Raw genomic sequence first — 23,429 nt, 5'->3', positions numbered from 1 at the left:
TTTCTGCATAGTATTTTTCAACCACATGTTTGATAGCTGCATCATCTTTTGCCTTTGATCTTAGAGGAATCCTATTGCTTCTGTGAGATTATTTTCAGGACTAAAAAGTCTTTCTCATACTCACATAGTACTACCATAAAAAACAGCCAATCCTCACACAATGCAGTAAAGCTCAGCTCTTCAGGAAGGGTCATTATTGTCTGAAGAAAGGCCCATGTCTAACTGGTCCCAGACAAAAACAACCCTGGTGTTCTCATGTCTGCACTCTCCTCTCCTTATTTTAAGCTGGTGATCTTAGCAGATACATTATGTTCAGCTAAACTGTAAGAACAAAAAAAATTTCTTTATTTAGAGATTACTAAAACAGTAGCCTTTGTATAGTTGGGGAATCTCAGACTTCTAGTAAGCAATTACATTCTGCATGAAAGAGACGTATTACTCATTTGGGGGAGACTAAAAACAGTTGTGACGTGCCACTTTAACAGTCTATAAATAGACTCCATGGCTGTTCTTCAGGACAGTGTCATGGTTCAGTAGCCCAGCACAACTGGATTCTGTAGGAAACCACTCATCATTTCCCATTGATTTTAGTAGTGTTTGAATAACATAAGTTGAATCTAGGGAATCAAGTACTAGCTGAAGCTGTCCTAACTATTACGAAGAACTGATAAAACTAAGAAATACTATCAACTTTATGCATAGCTCCTTAGCTGTTTTCTGGTCTTGTCTTCATAAGCTACAAACTGACAGAGATAGGTTAACCTCAATATAAGCACTTAAGTTCTCAATAACAGAAACATAGAATGAAATCTTGTATAGATTTCAAGGAATCAAACCAAGATTTCCCCTTCAAAGAAGTCTTCTGAGCAGTATTCTCTTTTAGGAAAACAATACTTACCTCTGTATATTACAACAAAATCAGATTTTGTTAGGCTATATAAACTCTGAAGGTCTTGAATAGCACCCAGTCTTTCCTAACAGAGGAGATTGGATTGTTACGGGAGCTTTTGGCCAGGTTTCAGAAAATATTGTGAGAGAACAACTGAGAGATGTTTTTATGAAGGCCCAGTATTTGGGAAAACCCTACACACTAAAAAAAAAAAAAAAAAAAAACCAAAACAAAAACTTCTCATTAACAAGAATATTTCATGAGATGCACGCTTTGAAAAAAGACTGAAAAGTCCCATCTGATTCTGAAAGATAATAAGTTACCTTTGCTGTCAAGAAATGAATGAACAAGTCTTGCTTAAAAGTTGAAGAATAAGGGAAATTTATCTGAGTAATTTCCAGGAATAAGTATAGAAATAACAGCTCTTTGCTCTTTGTTAGCTTATCCATGCATGGAAGCTCTATTTTCCCAGTAGTATTTCATAGGTGGCATGCAGAGCTTTCTCAATGGAAATCAGAACTACTAAAAATATTTCAGGGACTTCTGAGCTAGGCAGAACACGAGAAGAGCTATATCAATGCTTCAGTCAGACAGATTCTCTTCTAAGGGAGGTGGGTGGAGCAACTACTTCAGTGGCCTCAAAGGCAGAAGAAGCTTAATTTCATAAGTAGGTCTACCTTATTTTAAGACATTCTGAACCTGAGTATCAATGAAGGAGACAGGTATGGTTTTAGAAGAAAAGACGCAATTGCATTTATTTTTTCAGCTGTCAGAATATTTAATATGTAAGGATCTTAAATTTCAAAATTATGGCAGGCATTATAAAATTAATATTAATTTGTGACAAGTAGCAGTTACTATGTCAAGAGAAGTTTCAGAGGCATTTTGGATCTGACAGAAAGGTGCTGGGAAATGGTATTAATGACAAAGTTTGCTCTAGCTTCATGAAGCCAGATAGAAGAATGTAGCTAACTTTATTTCACCCCCCTTCTGTGTTAACAGTAATGCGAGTGAGTGAGTGAGCGAGCGAGCGAGCGAGTGAGGGAATCCCATTTTTACATTGCATCTTCAGAAGGCTTTGAAGACATTTCTCGTCAATCAATCATTAAGTAAATACATCCAGGGAGAAATTTTATAAAGATGACTGCCATAGTTTATCAAAAGGAGAACTTATTGGCAATGATTCAAAGCCTTATCAAAGCCAATATTTTTTCTTGAAGTTGTACCCCTTTTTGGCACATATTCTGACAATAATCCAAGGCTGAAACAAAGTCAGGACTTAATTTGGGAGACTGTTGCATTCTTAGGAAAATTCACTCTTGCAGTACTGCTGTTCTCTTTTCTTTCTCTAGTCTATGGGTATATCTGGGTTTAGGATGATGTATTAGTAAATCCTATTGTGTGTGAAGCTTAGATCATTACTTTTCATCCTTAATCTTCTCTTTTTTTTTTTTTTTCATCAACAAAGTGAGGATTATTTACACCTCATCATTGTAAATTTTGTCTGAAGAGGTCATTGTATTCATAGGCAGATGTCCATAGGTAGAAAACTTCATGGAGAGAACAAAAATAAAGAGATCTTACTGCCACCATCTTTCGTTACACTGCTGAGTTTAAGCAGCATTCTCATTTAGAATTCTGTTCTGATGTAACTTCTAATTGTATATTCAACATTCTGTTAGCAAATATAAACCAAATGGAGTGGAAATGGAAAATATGTATTTATTTTATCAATATTTGTTACAACAAAACAAAAGAATAGCATAACTAACTCCAATACACTGTTCAGCACAGTTTGATAAAGTTATACAACTTCTTTCAGGTTAATAAATTTTTACATGCTCTTTACATAGCAGATGCTTTCAGTGAACCACCTAAATTTGTTTCCCTTGTTCAGTGATCCTACCTAACATGTTAGTCTGCTGTCTTGCACTTTAAAGCTAGCACTGATAATTAGCCGCAGCTTTCATAGCCAAAAATGTTTTTACATTGACAAAGATGTTTTTACATATGAACTTCTGTAATTCATTGGCTTGTAAAAATTGTAATCTTTTTTCTTTCGAGTTGTTTTCCTTTCATTCCCTCAAATGTGAAACAACCAGATAAAATCAAACTATTAAACCACATTAAACCTGGTTCTTTTTCACTGATGGCTGTTCACTTCAACCTAGTGTGCCACCCCATATTCTACTGACTACGGTCACAGAATTAAAAGGAAAGCAAGATTAAAACATTTTGATTTGACCAGTTGGCCTCAGTATATGTGACACCAGAAGACTGAATATTTTAAATATATGCCACTGTAACAGTGTTCTGATTATGTTTTCCAGGGTAATTGAATTAAATTGCCTAACTCAAGATAGTCTTCAGTCATGTGAATTACACTGAAAAATACAAATATGTATACCCACATTCTGCTTCTCTGATCCAGACATTCTTTTATGATTTGTGTTCCTGTGTCCTCAAACATAAATCCACCAATAGCATTCTAATAGGAAATACTGACATTTATTAAGAGCAGTTTGACATGTCTATGGACTAAAAAAATTTTTTAACTGCTGCAAAAGAAGTAGAAGAATATTCCAGATACTCTTGTATTTTCCTTGAGGAATTGCACACTGCTTTGGAGAGTGTTAAACAGCAGTATCAGTGAACTACAAAACGAATGGCAATGAATTTAAAAATAGTATCAAACTAAGTCTTAAATCCTCCTGATATTTATCACTAAGTTCTAATGTAAAGCTAGATAGATCATCTCCAGTTGTACTCAGCAGGAGTGATATGTTTGTAAGCTCTGCTAGAGAATGAGCAGGGCAGTATCTCTGAGCAGATGAACATGTTTGTGTCTGCTGTTTTTATTACTACTTTAATCTCAATTCTCAATGATTCACTTTCTGATGGTGGTACTTTTGGAAATTCCATTTCAACCCTGCAAAGGCTGATTCACTGACTTTGGCACCTGTTTTAGCACATACAACATGGTGCATTTAGTACCGCAAAGCAGGAAGATAAAATATTGGCACTTGCAGCTTCCACGCAAAAATATTCTAAGTGTATACATTTAAACAGAAAAGCTTTTCATTTTCATTATTGTAAGTATAAATTACTACAGCTAGGAGCAGGGGAACACTGGCCAACTCCATCTGGCTATTGGCCTGCATGAAGACCTGACATACACAAAAAGAACATGGTTTTATGAAAATGTTGAATATTCAACAATGGACTGACAGATACTCTATAAGTCAACTCAAATGTCTAGTCTGATTCCATTTTGGCTCTGTGTAAGGTACTCTCAAGTGTCACAATATGCATGTAAATGTGCAGTTCCATTTGTGTACATGCACACTTGTGAACTACTTGACCTGACAAACATATTAAAGGATGAACTCAAACTGTTAAATGCAATATCCCCTATATAAGCAGTATCTCCCTAATTTGTTGTTCCAGTTATGAATCTCAGCATTCTGTTCACTTGTGCAATTATGTCATATGATACTTACTTAGAAAATGAGTACATTAATAATTAAAATATTTGTCAGCCTACTGACATTTCTCAGTAACTTCAAGGTTATATAGCAATTTGTTCACTTGTATATTTAGACTCACTATGCCTGATCCTCAGTTGGAAAGTCAGTATAACTTTCCTTGAGTCACTGTGTTTAGTTTTCAATCATCTTTTCCATATTGACCTTAACGTTAAAATGCTAACATAGCAATTCAGTAAGAAGCTTTCAGAAAGCCACGATTTAACCAATCCAGTAGCTCCATTTGTCTTCCAATTTTTAATATTGCTATTCTTATAAAAAGAACTAAAAATAAACTACACTATTTCTCTTCAAACCTAAGAGAATTTCTGGTTTTGTGTATTTGTGTAATATCTGTGTTTTTCGGAATTCATGGATTCTGATGTCAATACTTTGCCACAGAATTTGGAAATAAGCCCTTATGAGTAAGAAGAACTTTGAACTAGATTAGAGAAGGACAAACAGCATTCACTCCTGACTCAGTTTTGTTGGCATAAAGACTGAGAGTATAACTATGATGGCTAGAAAAACAGCACAGGGAAAATGCAATTGAGCTAGACTAATGGAATTTCATGATCAGAAAATATAATCACATCTGGCTTGACTGTGAGAAATAGAAGATAACATCTTTGTTGGTTAAATGAGTTAAAAAGTTATAGGTAGTACAGCTATAAATATTACCAGATTAAGAGTTTTATTATTGTTTCACGCAACTTTGGAGGACAAAATTTATTAATTGCATTACCTAACAATGAAGAAAAAGTGTGGTTCAATTCACTTAAATTTTGTCCTTGGAACAAAGCTTAATTTTTCAGCAATCTGGATTTTTGGTTTTTCAGAGTATTACAATGACATTAGTCCTCATTTATGATTTTCAAAAATATCATTATAATGTTTATGAAACTAAATCAGCCAACCTCAACAGCCAAATGAGAAATTCAGGGATTTTGTATTTGCATCAGTTTTATGACAACTGGTGTATAACAAATGCACAGTTAAGCTGTATTATTTATAAAGCTATGTTTAACTTAAAAGCTTTTCTCACACTGAAAATTGTGCATTTATGCATATTCAGATCCCATCTTTTCAGAGCATCACAGCTTCTTACTTTTAATGACAGCCATTATGGGGAGCAGAACTACTGAAATCAGGCTATATAATATACGTAAACATAAATAAATCATGGTAGTTGTTGTGTAGAAAAGTTTCCACAGATTTCAGAAAAGTAATATTCTTGTTAAAAACCTTGATGAACTGAACAGTGCAGCTTCTGCACTACTGTGATTCCAACTTTATTTTTTCTTCAGAAATGTTATATTATTTAAAATATTGCAGAGAATTTTTTAAAGGAACACAATCAAAATTACACCAATTCAGTACAACCTAATAATGCTTACACAGTCTCTTCTTCCTTGTAAGAATTAATTTTGTAAACTGACACTTCTTTAGCATGAGTTTGATGAATTAGAAGTTAACCTGATATCAGCAATTATCCATTAAATAACTGTATTTTTAGGAATCAACCCACTTTATTTGTAAATTATTTTCAATCTCTTATACCACATGGGTAAATAAAATGCTAATTACTAAAATAAAAACTTAGGTCTTTTTAGGACAAAATAAAAGGCAAAAAATAGATATAACCATTAATGCAATGAAAGCAGACAATATTTGTGCTTTGTTTGCATCTATGTTTATGCAATTACTAATTTCCAACTGCAAACTAATGTCTGACAGCATTGCTGCTGTGGTTCCTCTGGCTATGTGCAAACATTCATATATCCGCTTAACTAACTCTATATCCTGAAACATTATCCTAGATGATAGGTTATCCAGGATTCACTAGATGGATATTGAATAAGAAATAGAGCTGCTCTTTCTGTTCTTATTTCTAAGAGGTTTCATGGCTGTCTTGTTATCTCAAATGTATTATGGAACAGTAGGCTGCTTTGAATTGAAATTTTGGCTCTTTATATTTTAAAGATTTCTTGAAGTAGATTATGATGATAAACATCATATGTATATGTATAAATATAATATATACATATGTCATATATAGACACACTACATATATAAAAAAAGAGAAACTGACAGTACCTATCAGAAAAGCATATATAAATACATATATACCCACACACATTCCTTGTAGTCCCTTAAATTTTAACATTATTTGATTTATGAATGACAGGTGGTTAAGAAATATACATTATTAACTGGATTGCAAATGAATTTATGGACTCGAGAACTCATTTACACTTACTCCTAGGTAGTCTGAAGAGCTTTAGTCAAGGATTGAGGTCAAATTTGTTAAAAACTGTCCAAAGACTAAAAACTCAATCTCTGCCTCTAAAAGAGGTGGATTTAGAGCTTGAAACTTCTGAGATGTGATGTAGCTAACACATTTGCCCATATGATAGCATTACATTTTGTGGTTTTGGAGATTTACGTCCTTATGTGGAAATTCTGTACGGTAAAAATTTCTTCACAGTGAAAAATAATATTTAGATAATATTGATTTTTGCTATTGAATAAGTAGATAATAGTGAAACTGCTAATTAATAGTTAAAGAAAAATAGTTTATTAATTGATATTAGCATCTTTTTTTAGTTGCCAGTTTTAAAAAGAATCATCCTTTACTGTGTGACCAGTATTTTCTTTTACTGGGCTGTAACAAAATCACAAGCTAAACAACCAGAAGATCTTTTCCAATTGCTGTGATTTAAACTTTTGCCAGAACATTAGTTTTATAGCTGTGCAATAATAATGATGTTGCCTGAGTGTGGAAACTGTCAAATAATGGAGTTTGTTAGAGATTATATTCTGCCTACCAAGGCTAATCCATAGCTTCATATGCTAAGAAAAGACCAAAATAGAAGATGAAGCTTCACCAAAAGATATGACAAATTTGAACAATTATGGAAAGGAATGAATATATAGCACATAAAATTTGGATAGGAAAGTCAACATGTTCTTAACTGTTGATAATCAAATTTAACTGGGGTTATCAGCAAAAAGATCATCTCCAATAGAAAGAAACCTGTTCTCCTAGTCAGACCAGAATACTATAGCAATGCAGCACATATTATGTTAAAAAAGGGTGTTAAGAAAGTCAAATTTTCCACAAAGGTGTTTGTTGGAAAGCAGTTTATTAAGCTCTTGCAGTTTCATCATCAGAGACATTCTGTTCCACACCTTCAATGTATGCAGTCACAAAATAACAAACCCAGGCTGCCTGATTTCTTCCAGCTGTTAAATTTTATGCATTTTCCATATTTAAGCATCATGGAGGGGCTTCCCTTCTAGAGGGTAATTAAGACTTTTGGAGAGGTATTAACGTGAAACTACTTCAGAAATAAAATAACCAAGAGTGTTCTATTCTTCAACAGTAGTACAAAGAACATCCATGGTATTACAGTTTTATCAGGGCATGAAGGGGAGCAAGTGAAACTGAATGCTTTTGTGAATTAAACTAATATAGAATGAGGTTGTCATGCTAAAATGGCTAAACCCAATATATAAATATATGATTCTATTACTAAAAAATTAATATCTTCACTTAGGTGGCAAGGTATTGGTATCTTCAGAGGTCCAAGTACAGTCTCTAGAAAAAACACAAGTATTATGTTTGGGTTCGTTTTTTTTTTTCTCTTTCAGTATCTGACAGTTTATGAATCACCATAGAAATTAAGATCTGGTAGCTAAAATTCGACTTTCAACTCCTATTCCTTGAGTAATTTAGCACTAATAAGTACATTTTGTTTTACCAAATAGGATGATATACAAATGGGCTTGGAGTGGGCCATCAATCAATCACAAACCTGCCCTCAGCTGATCGTATTAATGGAGCCTTTTACAGCCAGATGTCAGCTTTGAATATTGATTGCCCAACCATAGCCTGCCAAGAGCTGATCATGTTCTTCCTTTGTTATTAAGTTACATGCAATGGAAAAGATATAGATCTGGATTTCAAATCCATTGATCTGTAAAAAATGCAGGAAGAAGGTAGTATGATTTATTATTAAGGTTATCCATTACTTCCAATTATAATTCCCTGTTTCCAAGTATTTCAAATCCTGTCAGACTTACAACTAGACTGAAATCTTCACTTGTTTCAGGCTTATTTTTCTCTCTTTTTCTATTTCCCTTTTTTATCTGACAAAGACCCTTGGTAATTCTAATATTTAGATCAGGATCTTGCTAGTTATTAGATGATGAATATGTGTCTAGAATATGCTTTTTTTTATTTCTCTTATCAACCACATCTGGCTGACATATAAACTTCTGCAAACAAATAATTAAGATTTATTCTAAGGTAACTCTGAAAGGTCTGCTCGCACTGCTCCACTGAAGTACTAGTGCTGGTGAGATTTATGGGCTAACACTAGGTACCAGAACTAAAATGAGGGAATTTATTTTGCAGCTCATTTCTATCTGCTTTGTTTAGATGATGGGAAGGCAGAAGATTCAGTATGGAAAGAGAAGGTTTGATCAATGATGAGAAGTATAGACTGGGACAAAGAACTCCACTGTAAATTGAGCTGGACTTCAGGTAAAGAGGTTTAATACAACTGCATCAGACTCATCATAAATACTACATAAATAACATGTGAAGAATATAGGAAAAATGTCTTTAAGTGAGCTGAAAATAGGGGATGGTAATGAATGACCCTCAGAGACAATAAATTATGATCTTAGAAAGAAGATGTTCTCTGACTGTTGGGTCATATTTTTTTCATAAATATTGCTGCTGTGAGGCTAAAAAGATCAAGCATGTTACAGAAATGGAGGACAAACAGGTATTGCCAGTAGGCAACTTTCATGACATGGATGAAGATATTAAGATATTATCTGGTTTTGATTCAATAAGTCAAAGGCTCATCAATACCAAAACCTGAATTAGGTGCAGGTAACAATTATTTTAGGGATTCTGGGGTGAGGACTTTATTCTGATAACTATTTTCATAGTAGGATATACTGTACTTGCAGTGTCAGTTCTTACATGTGACAGTCAACCAGGCACAGTGACTTAAAGTCTGGTTTGAGTATCTGGTAGTACAACTGTGAAATTGAGTCCAGTTTGGAACCTGGAATAAAGGCCAGAAGGACATTTGCAACCATGTAAGCTAAAACTGTTTTAGCAAGTAGGAAGCTGCAACAATAACTGCGCCTTTGTCTCTTCTGATCTTAGAAATTGGGTAAAGGTTAGAGAAATGAGTGGAAAAGGCACATACTACAGATGGCATATAGCCAGAGACCGCACCGGAAATCTTGTCTTCTGTAAAGCAAAATTTTGGCATTTAGAAAATTCTTGTCTGTCACTATGTATGCCCTTCCAGGAGGAGGCCCCAGCTGCTTCAGATGCTGGCACTAGGTCAAACAGTCCATCAGTGTTCATATTGACATTCCTCGTGTTATAATTTTATGTGCTAGACATCACAGTTCAGGCCTAACTTTGCCAAATTCTTTCTGGTTTCTTTTCAATTCAGTCCCAGAAAATTATGAATACCAGAAAGAGAATAGCTTAACAGTGCCTCACAGTCTCAGTCTAGCTGAAAATACTGTCTTTGAGAGTACAGTGAAACACATGGTTCAGTCAAGTAGATGAATCCAGAAATAAATTTCTAGGAGTCATGGGAAAGATGGACACAGACAACTCTTCTGGATTGGTGAGAGGAAAAATATCTTGCATGCTCTTAAGAAATGAGAACAGAGCCACAGTGGGTTTTGTGCTCTCATCTGAGCATGAAGAATCCTATGCATGGGTATGGTCCCTTAAGCATCTCTTCTCATTAACAGTCTGATTATATTACTCTGTGTTCCCACATACACACACTAGAAAACTTAAAGGCACCAATTATGATCACATAATTCATTTTATGTGACAAATACTCATATAGCAGCAAAAATAGAGATTCTTTGTTGCAGGTCCAAATAGAGGGTGATGTGGGGATTTTGTTCTTGTTTTCATTTTTATATCAGAAAATAATAAGATTAAAGTATTTTTTTTAATACTCAAATCTCTAGCACTTCCATCTCATAAAAAAATTAAATTATGAAAGCTTTTCCGTATTTCTGCAGGCTAGATAAATAATCAAGCCTTCTCAGTTCTCCAAAAGGCAAAACAATCCCTTGAGGAAACACAGCCAACAATGTAATGAGTTGTGAAATCTATGATTTTAATGGGTCGTTTCATTTTTGCCTGAGCTGCTCTTTCATGACTATTCTAAGCTTACCAATTTCAAGGTTGACTTTTTACTAAATGTAGACAGATGGCCTTCTGCAGTGAATAAGCAGTTAGTCCTGTGAGTATATACAGAAACTACTTATTAGAGACTGTGATTTCCCTACAAAATGTATTTTAAAACTATTACTGCTATGACTATTAGAGGGGGCAAAAAATATTTCTTTGAAAAATAGTCTGGGCTAGTCAAACAAATAATTTTCAATTTATGAAAAATACCTTATACCTAAATACAGCTAGAGGGTAAGTGCAGAAAGCAGAATATCACAGAAAACAAAGCTATTGAATTATTACTTTAAAATACAAGAAGTTTGATTCATTATTAAAAATCAATAGCAAAACCAAAATCTGTTCTGGTTCATTATATTTTAGATTAAGTATGAGGTACACATAGTTAATGTTCAAAGTACTTTTACTCATCTTTCTATTGAATATTTGCATCTTAGCAAAATGGAAATATATATGGTTATGGATGTGTTAGACCTTGTAAACCTAAGTCTACTTACACTTTAGTAATTTGAACTAGTTTACCTATAATAGCTGTACTTCGAAAAGCTGTAAAGCCACCGATTTTTAAGGAAATGAAAGATGGTTTTCCAGTATCAGTTTCATTCAGGAGTAACTAGTTTCTAAGGAGGAAGAGGTGTGTCTTTTGCCAACTAGTGGTCACTTTTAGAATGCAATACTCTTTTTAACAATGTAACGTATCCCACATTTATTAGCAAGAAATCAAAATAATATTCTGCATTTAACAACATAACAAATATGTAAGAAGATACTGAAGACCTAGACACATAAAACAGTATTTTAACAAAGGACTAAAACCAACACTGCATACATTGCCCAGAATTATTATGATTAATGAAGCTAAAATGTCTGTTTAAACTCTCATGGCTCATTAATCAAAATTTGTTTATAAGATGTCTTGAAGCTTTTGGATATAAAACATTGTAAAGATACATTGCAAGATATGCAAACAGTCCACTGAATATCTTATGAAAAATCTTTCACGGAAAAAGAGCTGGAACGAAATGAGAAAAAACCACAATTATTTCCAATAAATAGTGATATATTTTCCAGTTATTTCTCATCCTTAATCAGTGCTGATTTTGGTATGATTTAAGCTACTTTTACAATTTTTAAGCACCTGAATTTAGAATGAATCTGTACTTGACTACAGTTCACTTTTTGTCCCTTTTTTGGTTTGTGCTTAACTAAAAACTCAATGATTTTATAAATTATCTTAAACACCTAACATCCTATTTCAGAAGTACAGACATACAAAAACGTCAAACAAAGGGTTGTGCTTGCCAGATGTAAATCTGTTTATCCCTCTGAACAACAGCAAAAGTGGAGATCCCACTTCATCCCTTCATTCTATATTTAGAAATCAGGTACATTTTGGCATGAGGCAGCTTAATCCCATTTACAATGTTAGAAGTTGAAATATCAAGAGCTGCCTGAATACTGATTTATCAGTGAGCTCCTGCCAGTCTGTTTTTGACAATTTACACTTTAGAATCAATAGACTCTTTAGATTTCCCATCAGAAAGACATCCATCTTTCTATAGTTCAAGGATTTAATATCAAAGGCAGACTCTGGCTGATTTATATATATAAATAATGAGCACAACTTTTATTTATCACTCACAAAACAACACAAACGATAACACTGAAAAGATTTGGATGAAGTCTATGTCATATACTTGTTCATATATTTTTATTAAATTATTACACTTTAACATTCCCTTTTAAAAATCCAGAATTTTCCATGGCATTTCACAGTATTACTGAAATTAAACAACTATCATCAGAAAAGATGCTTAAACTTCTATTCACATCAAAGGGTTCTGGATTGTGCCTCTGTTAAAATTCCCACTCTTGTACCTCTCTATTTGCAGTTGGCAACCCACAGTTGTGGGTATTTTTAAATCAATGCCTGATCAATGACACTAATTATCTACTTAAAATTCCATCTGCGCTTCAAAATTGTGTTAGCTATACTTGTAGTACACTGCTCACACTTGAAGGGTGTTCAGTACTGCATATATTTTGTTACATTTGAGAAACTTTAAAATAAGAGACCATTTCAATTTATCAACAAAAAATAAATGTTGGTTAAGTGGATAAAGATATTTCTTTTATTATAATACCCAGCACTCTTAGCCGCTATTAAGTAAAATATTTTTTTTCAGTCTTCAGAGTCCTTTTTCGAAGACTAAACCATGCAGTAAAAGCACTTGTCTGGGAAGGATGCAAATGGCCTTAACTACATATTTCTCATCTTTCCTGGAGATTTAGATGATTTTTCACAAAATTCTTGGGTAATGGCCTCAAAATTCTATTTTGGATTTCAAATCTTAAAGTCTTCAAGATTCCTATTGAATTTTGAGGTTATGTTATTCTGAGAATGACTAATTAGGTTTGAATGCAATGGATAAACTCTCCTGACATGGATCTGTTAACGTAGGTAAGAATTTGGATTCTGATTTTGGATTTTCATGTGCACCTGCTTCCTCAAACAGGATTATTTAGGGTTACATTTCTCTATGCTTATCTTCTGTCCCAAAACAATTTATTTCAAATTATCCTTTTTGGCAATGGTTTTGTGAAATTTGTTTATAATGATGTAGAATTACTATGAATTCCAAAAAGTTGGGTTTTTTTCCTGTTCCTTTGCAGGTCAGACTATTTAGCAATCATCTCTTTATTTTGACGTGCAAATGGTACATGGGATAATCTATGAGTGAAACATTCTGCAAACCACTCATGCTTCAGACACACAGCAACCTTAGTGTGTAGTGATGCACAGGTATCTCTGATATCAGCACCACTTCTATTCAAGCTGATTCTCAACTGATGGATTAGAGACTACATCAGCCAGAAGGTATGATAAATTTACTAAAAACACTCAGTTTCTGACCTCAGAGTATTTGCAGTGTTGACTTTTGCAGTGGCTATCACTTCATTCCTGCAATGCTCATGTTTGTTAGACACTAAAAGAAACCCAAACCACGCCTTACAAAAACTGCTGAACTGAGAGCTGTGAATAAATGTAAATAGCACATGGTTTATCTGCTTTCTGGACACAGTCATGATGAGCTTAATGCACAACTGTATTTCACCTGTCAAAAGCAGAATGAAAAACAGACTAATATGTACAATAAAGGACTGCTCAAACTGAAGAACTTTTTTTTATTGTTAGGAAAGGGAGGTCTTTCTACCCCTCTCCCCCCCAAAAGAACAAAGAAAAAAACCCACCAAAAAAAACCGCACCCCAAAACAACAAAAAACTGTAATGAGAATTATTCTTAAAAGGAATAAAAAAGCAGTAGTGCCAGTAGCGTAGACAAATTCATATATTATAAAGGTAATTTTTTTACCCTGAGCTACTGAAGACTGAGCAGCTTAATTTACTGATAAAATTTAACTTTCATTTAACATGGATCATAAGCCATAATTTACAAGATAGGAAGCAAAGGCCAAGTTTATATTTGGTACTAACTGGTACCAAGTACCAATGTGACACTAGGAAGAGATCACGACAACATTAGGCCTATTAAATAAATTATTTAAATTCTAGACTATGCATGACACTGCAATGTAGGTCCCTAATATTTAAAATTTAAGGACTGTAAAAACTACAAAATCCTATAAAGCAGCTGACGTGCCATGATATTTATGGAAATTTTAGATTCTTTTTTATCCTCTGTTTAAAAGGTGAGAAAAAATAAAGAGAACATACAGGTGAAGGCTTTGTGGATTATACACATGCTTATAAATTATTTAACTGTAGAAAATAACTAATGGAAATACTTCTGAACCTGCAAATGACATGAATATTAATTTAAAGATGTATTACAATCTACTGACTTCTAAATGACATTCATATATTAAAATGCATGATAATGAACATTGCATTACTAAACTTATAACAGAATTCTTATTTTTGTTAAATAATAACAGGGAAAAATGAAGTAGCAGGCAGACAAGTCTCTAAAAAGGCTAGTTCTATAAAAGACTTAAAGAAAAATACTAATAAAAAGTTCTACTGATTTCATCCAAATCAATTCTACTTAACTCTACCTCACTATCTGCCATCATGCTAATTTAACTGGCTTAAAAAAACCCTTAAACTATATTATCACTTCTGTCTGTACATCAATAATCCTGCTGATGGAACTACTTGACCTCTTTCTGATGATTTCAGTAATTGGGAGGAGTTATGGGAACAACCCCGCTGTGCATGAAGAAAATCATAAAGTCAGGTCCACACAGTTATCTTTGCAAGCTTAGCTGGTCAAAGCTGAACCATAGCATAGCAGTTTTGTGTGATATTTATACGAGAAGCAATGAATGGAATTAATTACAACATGGTCAAGTGCTCGTCTATGCTGCTCTGTACAGCTGAAAAATTTTTATACCCCCTTTCCATTCACTACATCCAAATAATTTATTACAACCTGTCTGGTTATCAGTCAAGCTCCTGGACAACAGCAAAACTGATTGAGGAACCATGTATAGATTTCATTTTTCACTGGAAATCTGAAGGAAATATAGTAGCAAATATAACATAATGGTTTTATTTTATACTAATTTTCATGATCTAACACTAATCTCCCTAACTCTTTACATACAACAGCTTGTAACTGAGAATTATTCATTTAGAATATAAATTATTTCTGTTTGGGAAGAAAAACAAAAGGATATATGACTGTTAAACAGAGACTGCTGTTCTTCAGCTTCCCTGGAGACCAAAGAAATTTATTCAGAACTGCTAAGTAATAGGAATTCCCTGTCAATCTTACTTCAAAAAGTCTCTTCAGTTATTTAGTCTACTGAGCAGCACCAGACTGTGACAGAAAATTTAAAAAGTCAATGAAAATATAAATATGCATTTTTCATACACAATGCCATTATCTAATATATCTGTGTATTTAAGCTATTATTTAATATTATATCTATGTTTAATATTGGATTTGATTTAAAATTTTAGAAATAAAATCCCATTATTGGATACTTTATTTCTATTCACTTGTATCGCAAAAAGATGAGACAGAGTCAAAGTTACTTTCCACCAGTTAGTCCTACTTTAGATACCAATCAATTTAACTTGTTACTTCCTAGAGACATATGTTTCATGAGTGTTTAATTTACTTTCAGCTCTTATGTACTATTTTCTGAAGTGGTTTAGTATAGGATTTTCTGCATATTTGAGATGTCTAAAGATGTAGTTTAGAACATAATGTAATAAATGTAACATATAATATTATAAAGGTTATGACAGTATTTAGATGAATTACTTGTCTATCTGACACTGAGGGAAATAGTGACTGAGATATTCATGAGAATGTCACAATTTTGTAGGGCTTTGAGATTAATTCAGCCTAGGAATTCCAAGCTCTCAATCTGAGAAGCTGGTATGGCAGTACTATCCCAGTGCAACGGCAGTATGAGCAGGATAATAATAAGGAAAAGCACATCTCATATGCCAGCAAATTTAGCACTAATGGTGTAAGAAAACACGTTTTAAAGTAGATGGCAAGAAACAGACCCTTTGTCAAATTAAAGTCTCTGAACTTTTTGTAGGGGTGTGGCAAGAAGAATGTTTTACATTTTTATATGACTTTCCCATAGAATTGAAAAATTTAAGAATTCTTTAAAAATTGGAATTTAAGACACTCAAATTTGTTTTTCACTACAATGGAAATTAATCAAGAATATATCTTATGGAAAATTTCCTACCCTTTTTAAATTTAGGCAATTGTCCAAAACCTCTGATCTTGACCCATCTAGGAATAGGTGAATGCTTTTGAGTGCTTTTGATTTGACATCAGAAAAAAATCCAACTCCTCCTCCTGCCTCAAACATGCAAGGAAAAATTTGAGGAAAATCAGATTCATCAGCATTTATGATCTTTTTTTCCATCCCTCAAAATATTAAAGGAGGTATGACCTGGAATTATTTATTACTGCAAAGAAGGCTTGGGAGTCAGATTCTATTATGACTCTCTAAAAGGTATCACATTGATTCAAATTTTGGATAAAATTCAGTCTTTATCTACAATTTCAAAAATAGATTATGTAAAATGATCTAGACATAAAATATCAATATGGATAGATCAAGACTTCTATTTTTTATTATACTGAGTATAACAAAGGTGATAACACACATGAGGTGTAGCAAATGTGACTTCTGAAGTAAATTTTTATCTGATCCTGCTCTCAGCCCATAGAAGATTGCTTCTAAGAGTATTTGAATACTGTAGTTCTACACAACTTTTTGTAAAAATTGTTCTCACTTTCTTCTATTTCCATAGCTATATTTCAGGTAGAAAAACAGTCCCAAACAATTTCAACAATAAAATATCCTTATCACCATTTCCTTGCTTCTTCTGTGTATTTCACCATAATTTGAATTTGCTATTCCACAGATGTTCTCACACATGAAATAGCTCTGGTTGTCTTTTGTTATGCTTTGTTATGCTTGAATTAATTTTGATGACAAAGTTGGAATTCAGTTTCTGGAAATAACTGTATGAATATTCCTAACTCCTCATAAATGTTCATGAAAGCACAATGCTCTGTAAATATTTAAAATATTTATAAATCTTTAATCCTATTTACTTGCTCTACTTAGGAGTAATTTATTTTCTTTCTTTCTTCCTTTATTCTTTCTTCCTTTCTTTCTCCCGTACACACTTCTGCAATATCAGAATCACACAACACACACACACAAAGCCAAAACAAAGCAAAATAAAACCAGCATAAATTTAACTTCAGACATTAATGAAATATTACTGTTTCAAATCCTACCTTCACAGAAGCTGGGGTAAATTTGATTTGATTTGAACTTCTTAAAACTTGCAATGCACTTACAATTCCATACACAACTTTCATATGTGCCCATACATTTTCTTTAAGATGTTTCAAACAGGTGTTAAAAACATTTTCTGTAGAAAAAGTGAAGCTGTACAATGGTATTAAAAACAATTCTGTAATTAATATGCTAAAAGAGTGATGGCAATGTTCTCAATGAAAGTTCTAATTACTGCAGTAGTTAAAGAAAAAAGAATCTATGACTTCTTTCTCAGAAACTGAACGATACAGGTATTTCACTGACAATACAGCAGTACGTATAATCTGGGTTTTTTATGCATAAGTCAGTGTAGCCACTGCTTAATTTTGTTTAGTTTAAAAATAAAAGTTTTACATTGTCACTTTTGCCTTTTTCCTGACACACCTATTAAAGTCAGGTAAGTCATAAAAATCTAAGCCATGTTAGCTGGATCTACTTACGTTTGCTGTTAATCTATAAAAACACAATGATTACCATCAGATTATATCTTTTTCACTCTAGCTTCATTTTCCTATTTGCTTGTACCAAAGCAAAATATCAGCCTTAATGAATTTTATTTGCATATTAATGAAATGGAGGGAGTAAGTTCTTTCTAATTATCTTTTGGTGACTAACAAACCTAGCTGCTATTACATTTTTTAATTTATCCGCTTTCTCACTTTAATTGTTAACATTAGATTATGCAGGCTAAAGTGTTTCTTTTTTAAAAAAAGGGAAATTGGTGAAAATTTACCTTTCTTCTTATTGTGTGAGATATGGTTTTTTCCTTTAACTCTTACTTGATGTTTTCTTGAGCTACAGATAGGTAGAAGTCATTTATCCATTTTGATCTACTTAGTGTAAATTCACAAAAAGTGATTAAACTGTAGTATTTTATACTCCCCCAAAACCAAAAAGACAGGATTTTACAGTACCATATTGAATGAACTCCTCTTTAAATGCTCTTTGTACTAAAAAAGGTGCACTAAGGTTTATTTGATATTCGGTGAAATGGTACAGCAACGATTAATGAAAAAGACAAAGAACCTCCATATACACACCAGAAAAAAAGCAGACCTGGTAGCTGTTAATGCATTCAAGTTTCCAGGCTGCTTCTGAAAATCTGGCAATGTAGACTGACATCATAATCAAAATGCATGGGTGTCTTCCTACTTCAGGGAAAGAGAAAGCTGAAAGCCAGATTTTTGGGCAATTTAACAACTTCCATATTCAATTTTCTTCTGTCGTACTCTAATCACGTAATTGTGTGTGAATATGGGGTGACGCAATCATGGCCAAATCCCTGTCCAGCTCAATTAGCTGCCCAAATATCAAGGTTCTTCCATGGGTATGTGTACTCTTGTAGAGCAACTGTCTTCTGAATTCTTTACCTATAAAGTTGCAAAAGTTCATTAATTCAAAAGAAGGCCTGCAATTTTGGGTATAATGGTTCACAGCCCCATTAATAAACCTTTTCCAGCCAGACTGGAATGGTGAATGAAAGGACTTTGTGTATATAAAACCAAAAAATACTGATCCCAGTGCAGACAAAACCAGAAGACCCTGACCTCAACAATGACATAACCTTCCCCCTGTCTGGAAAAGGGATCTTCCACAGATCATGGTTGGGTGATAATACATCAAGAAGCCTGTATTTGCAGATGGAGCAAACTGTCTGTAATGTCAAACTTCAGCTGACTACTCATCATGAAAATTATTGGCAAACAGTAGACAGAGGCACTTCCTTGATGGCCCAGGTTAGATATTGTTACTTATGGTTCCTGACACTAGTGCTAGTAGACATGCTCTGCATGCTGGCCATTTTTTATCTTCTTTAGGATAGGTCATTACTCTAGATAAAGAAGCATGTGTTATTTCTCTATTTTATGAAAAAAAAAAAAGACTCTCCTTTCTCTCCTTTGGACCACATGCCTACTTTTAAGACATACAAATCCTTAAATGCTTCTATGCTTCTGTCCCCACCTGGCTTTTTCAAGACTTTTGCAGATCTTACAGCTTAATCACGATATTCTTTGTTTCTTCTCTTGTTTTTTTGTGGTGGTGGGTTTTTTTTCTTTTTGTTTCTTATAGCTTCATGTGAAATGATACATAAAAAACACGGCCCCTAAACATTTGTTTTTGTATCACCTATTCATAGTGGTGGAACAGGCAACGAAGAACAGCATACTTTTTTAACAAGCCTTTCAGGATCCAGAATTTTACAACACAGTTCAGTGGTAAAGCATATAGCTATATGGATAGTAAGAACTCCTTTCTTCTGTATATACAAAAGCTTCATTACATCTTTTAGCTAGAGAACATGCTAATGGTGAATTGCTAAATCAGCTCAACTCCCAGATCAATTTCAGAGTCACAATTTTGTAGGACACAGTTCCTATTTGGTAAGTATCACGTCTGTTCTTTCTTCTAAACACTTTATAACTCACCTCGTTAAAGTGCTTATTTCAATAGGTAAACTGATTACTATATATCTGCATAATTGCTTTCCCATGATTGTTTACTATTTTACCAACCTTCATCATAGCATTTCATCAGAGAAAATCTGTGTTTACTTGTATATAATCAACAAAAGTATTGAACAGACTTGGCCTTAGATTCTCCTCTGAGCTTCTGTGGAAACACGTTTATACAATAATGATAAACACTTTTTGAGATCAACCAGCTAGATATTGATCCATTTAATTTGGACTGCATTGATATTGTGCTCTTATTTAAAATTAGAAAGTCATACAATATTAGGCCAAAAGTCAAATTCCACATATATTAAATCCCTGCATTTATGTTTACTAACCTCAAATAATTAAACCAGGGTTCTAAGATCTCTTTTTCCATTAAAAACATTTCACTGTTATTAGTGTTTGCTTTTTTTACTTAATTCTTGTTACCTGACTCTTCTATCTACTATTCCATTATTGCAAAGAGAGCTGATGTCAGAGTAACTACTTTAGCAGTTAGCAGGTGTATTCATTGGCTGTGCTTGAGTATTAAATATTTGCAAAGCTTAGGGAAACCAGTGCACTAATAATAATTAAAAGTTTGGAGAACATTTAACAAGTTATTCCTAGATGTTATCACTTTCCTTAGCTGCTAATGGACTGAAAAACTTTTTTGTCATCGTGTAGTTTAACCACATTATCTTTCTCATTTAGAGACCTGAAACATAACAGTGTGATCTGTTTTACCAATGTCTCTGCTGTCACCATTTTTATTATGTCTTCATTTAAACGTCATACTATATTTTTTTAAACTATAGTGTTCTCTCCTCAATGTCTTTAACTTTTCCTACCAACTTTCTACACTTAGTAAACACAAAGCTAAATGGTTAAAGACCTATTCTACCCTTCAGTGCAACTTTCCACATTCCTGATAAATTTCCTGTCGATTTCTACCTCTTCATTGCCAACTGAAACAGTGTACGCTTATATGCATATTTGATTTATTTCTTTACGGATGAATGACAACATTTTGACTTCTAAGTAATCTGTGTAAAAACACTGTACTTTTTCCTGTCTAAATTCCATTCGATTTACTTAATTTTGGCATTTTAAGAGCCAAGTTTATTATTGGACTAGGGCCATAATCTGCTTGTCTAAATTGAATGTTAGAAAGTCACAATAACTCCCAAACACTAACTTTGGGTGAATAAATGATTTGGTTTTATTCAAAGTAGAGTATCACCTATATTAAAGGCAAACCCATTTACAATTATCAGACAATTTATTTTGAAACTGTAATGTGCTCATTGTTTCCATGAAATCACTGACAACCCAGAAATCCAAGTCATATCCTCCTAATAACAGATCTTTTTTCCAGTCTATATAGTTTAACAATCATTTCTTGTGTGACTAAACCCACTTATTTATAACTATGTATGTATAATGACTTGCTTTCTTTCACCCAAAGAAAACTTTCATGTATATACACCTACAGTATAATCTGTTTTTCCCATGAAAATTCACAGAAAAGAGTTAAGTACAGATTCAGTACAGAAAAAGTATTCCTTGTTCCATAGCAATGAGTTTCTACTCTCACTGGAAAAAAAAAAAAAAAAAAAAAAAAAAGACAAATTAATTTAAGATTATTGAAGACTGAAGAAATTTTTTATCTCACCTCGTCTACACAATTCTATAGAATTATGTCTGAATGACCCAAAAGGTACCTGACCAAACAGTCAACAAAATATTGTAAAATGACAAATGAGTAAGACATTTAAATCTGTGCCCTGTTAAGTACTGTTAACCTGAGGTAGACAGAATGAGAAGGCAGAGAGCTAGCAATCTTCTAATTAGGCATCCTGTTGCCTTGTATCTCCATGAAATGCAAAGATACCAGATGTAAAGCTATGAGCATTTCTAATGTGTGCACACACTACAGGGCAATGTGAAGGAAATGACATATCTAAAAAATGCATGCCAGCATGGTACAAACAACTTCACAGCACAAGAAAAGAACCAAATGGAAAAAGCTTTTGAATGTACATTTTTTGGAAGACCAGTATACTCTGTGATGAGAACTCATGTGTTATTTAAGATTCTAAGAGTGCATATTACTTCAAATTTAGGGAAGTCCTTCCACAACATATTATTTTCTTTAACATGACAACTTAGTTCAAATTTGTACACTAAGATAATGAAATAGATTGGGAAATTCCTTCTTCACTATAGTTTCTATCTATCAGTACATAGCAAATGTTCCAGTATATCAGGGAGATGCAAGAATGAAGATGCTTTTGACAGTGAAAAGTATTCTTAAGATTTAATTTACATACTTATCAATGATAAACATCAATATAAAATATAATAATTAAATATATGAGGGGAAATATGAGGGGAACTGGATGTATTTGAATGTCTCTAAACAACCAGCATGGTTCTCATTGTATTAATGTTGAATTATTAAAATTAGATTGTGACCTAAGACACAATATTTCAGTGAGGTCTACCAGGACTGCACCTTTGAATCAGTTTCTTTCTTGCTTCTCTGTAGGTATAATTAAACAGAAGTCAGTGTTCACAGAAGCTCCTTCTTCCATAAGCTCGTATAGCAGCTCCAGTCACTACATGGTCATGTTGTCAGTTTACCAATGAGTAGGAATTTGAGCTTTCTAACTTCTTTGAACTTAGATTACACTGTGGATCACGGTTGGCTTACAAACACCAAAGATTATGTGAAACAGTAACAAATGCTTTTGGATATCTAGACTGATTTAATTTCACCCAGACTTTAGCTGGTTTTAAAGCCATAATTTTAAAACAGACTATTATTTTTAGATATGTCAACAAGTGGTATTTTGTTTACCAGTAACACCATATTCCATATTTTAATAAAATCTTTGCTAAAGATATTTATTCCTCCTTAGTGTTAACACTGTGATGTTAAGGCCAAGAATCTTGTTGGTATGATGGGGAAAAAAAGAAGAAAAATTGCCTTTAGTATATTATTGACAGGAATGACTGAGCTCCTGGATACTTGCCTAATGAGGCTGATGACTGAGAGTTCTCAGTATTTCAAAGTTAATTTTTATCTTTTTAATGTTCAGTGTACTTGCATGTATGTTTTAACACAACTTTTGTTTTGTGTTTTAACACAACTTTTGAACATAATTACTTTTTACAAATAGGCCACAGACGCAGCACAAAGTCTAATGTGATATATCTTGACAGTTTAATTTTTTTTGGCATTTTAAACAATCTAACAAACTGTGAAAAAGCTTCAGAATAGATATCCTTCACACAAAGTATAAGATGACTATTGTCATCAGGAACAGAAAACATGTTTACAGTAATTAAAAGAAATTCATAATTTCTCATTCCTACAGTATCCTTGACACAAAATATAAGATTTGAGTTACCTCTAAACTTCAGCTAAAATGGGTAACCTCCAGATCTGACGTATACCCAAGTGTTTAAACCTTTTC

The 23,429-nt window shown here is 33.3% G+C and overlaps 1 protein-coding gene across 1 annotated transcript in view; it reads right to left on the bottom strand.

Annotated features, from left to right (window-relative positions):
* Positions 1–23,429, bottom strand: part of CNTNAP4 (contactin associated protein family member 4) — a 246,442-nt gene that overhangs the window by 174,969 nt on the left and 48,044 nt on the right. The gene's annotated exons all lie outside the window — the stretch shown is intronic.

The sequence above is a fragment of the Strix uralensis genome, chromosome Z, assembly GCF_047716275.1.
Source record: "Strix uralensis isolate ZFMK-TIS-50842 chromosome Z, bStrUra1, whole genome shotgun sequence".
In the NCBI taxonomy this organism is placed as follows: Eukaryota; Metazoa; Chordata; class Aves; order Strigiformes; family Strigidae; genus Strix; species Strix uralensis.
The sequence above is the reverse complement of the archived record's forward strand: the minus strand, read 5'-3'. Positions and strand labels throughout refer to the sequence as shown.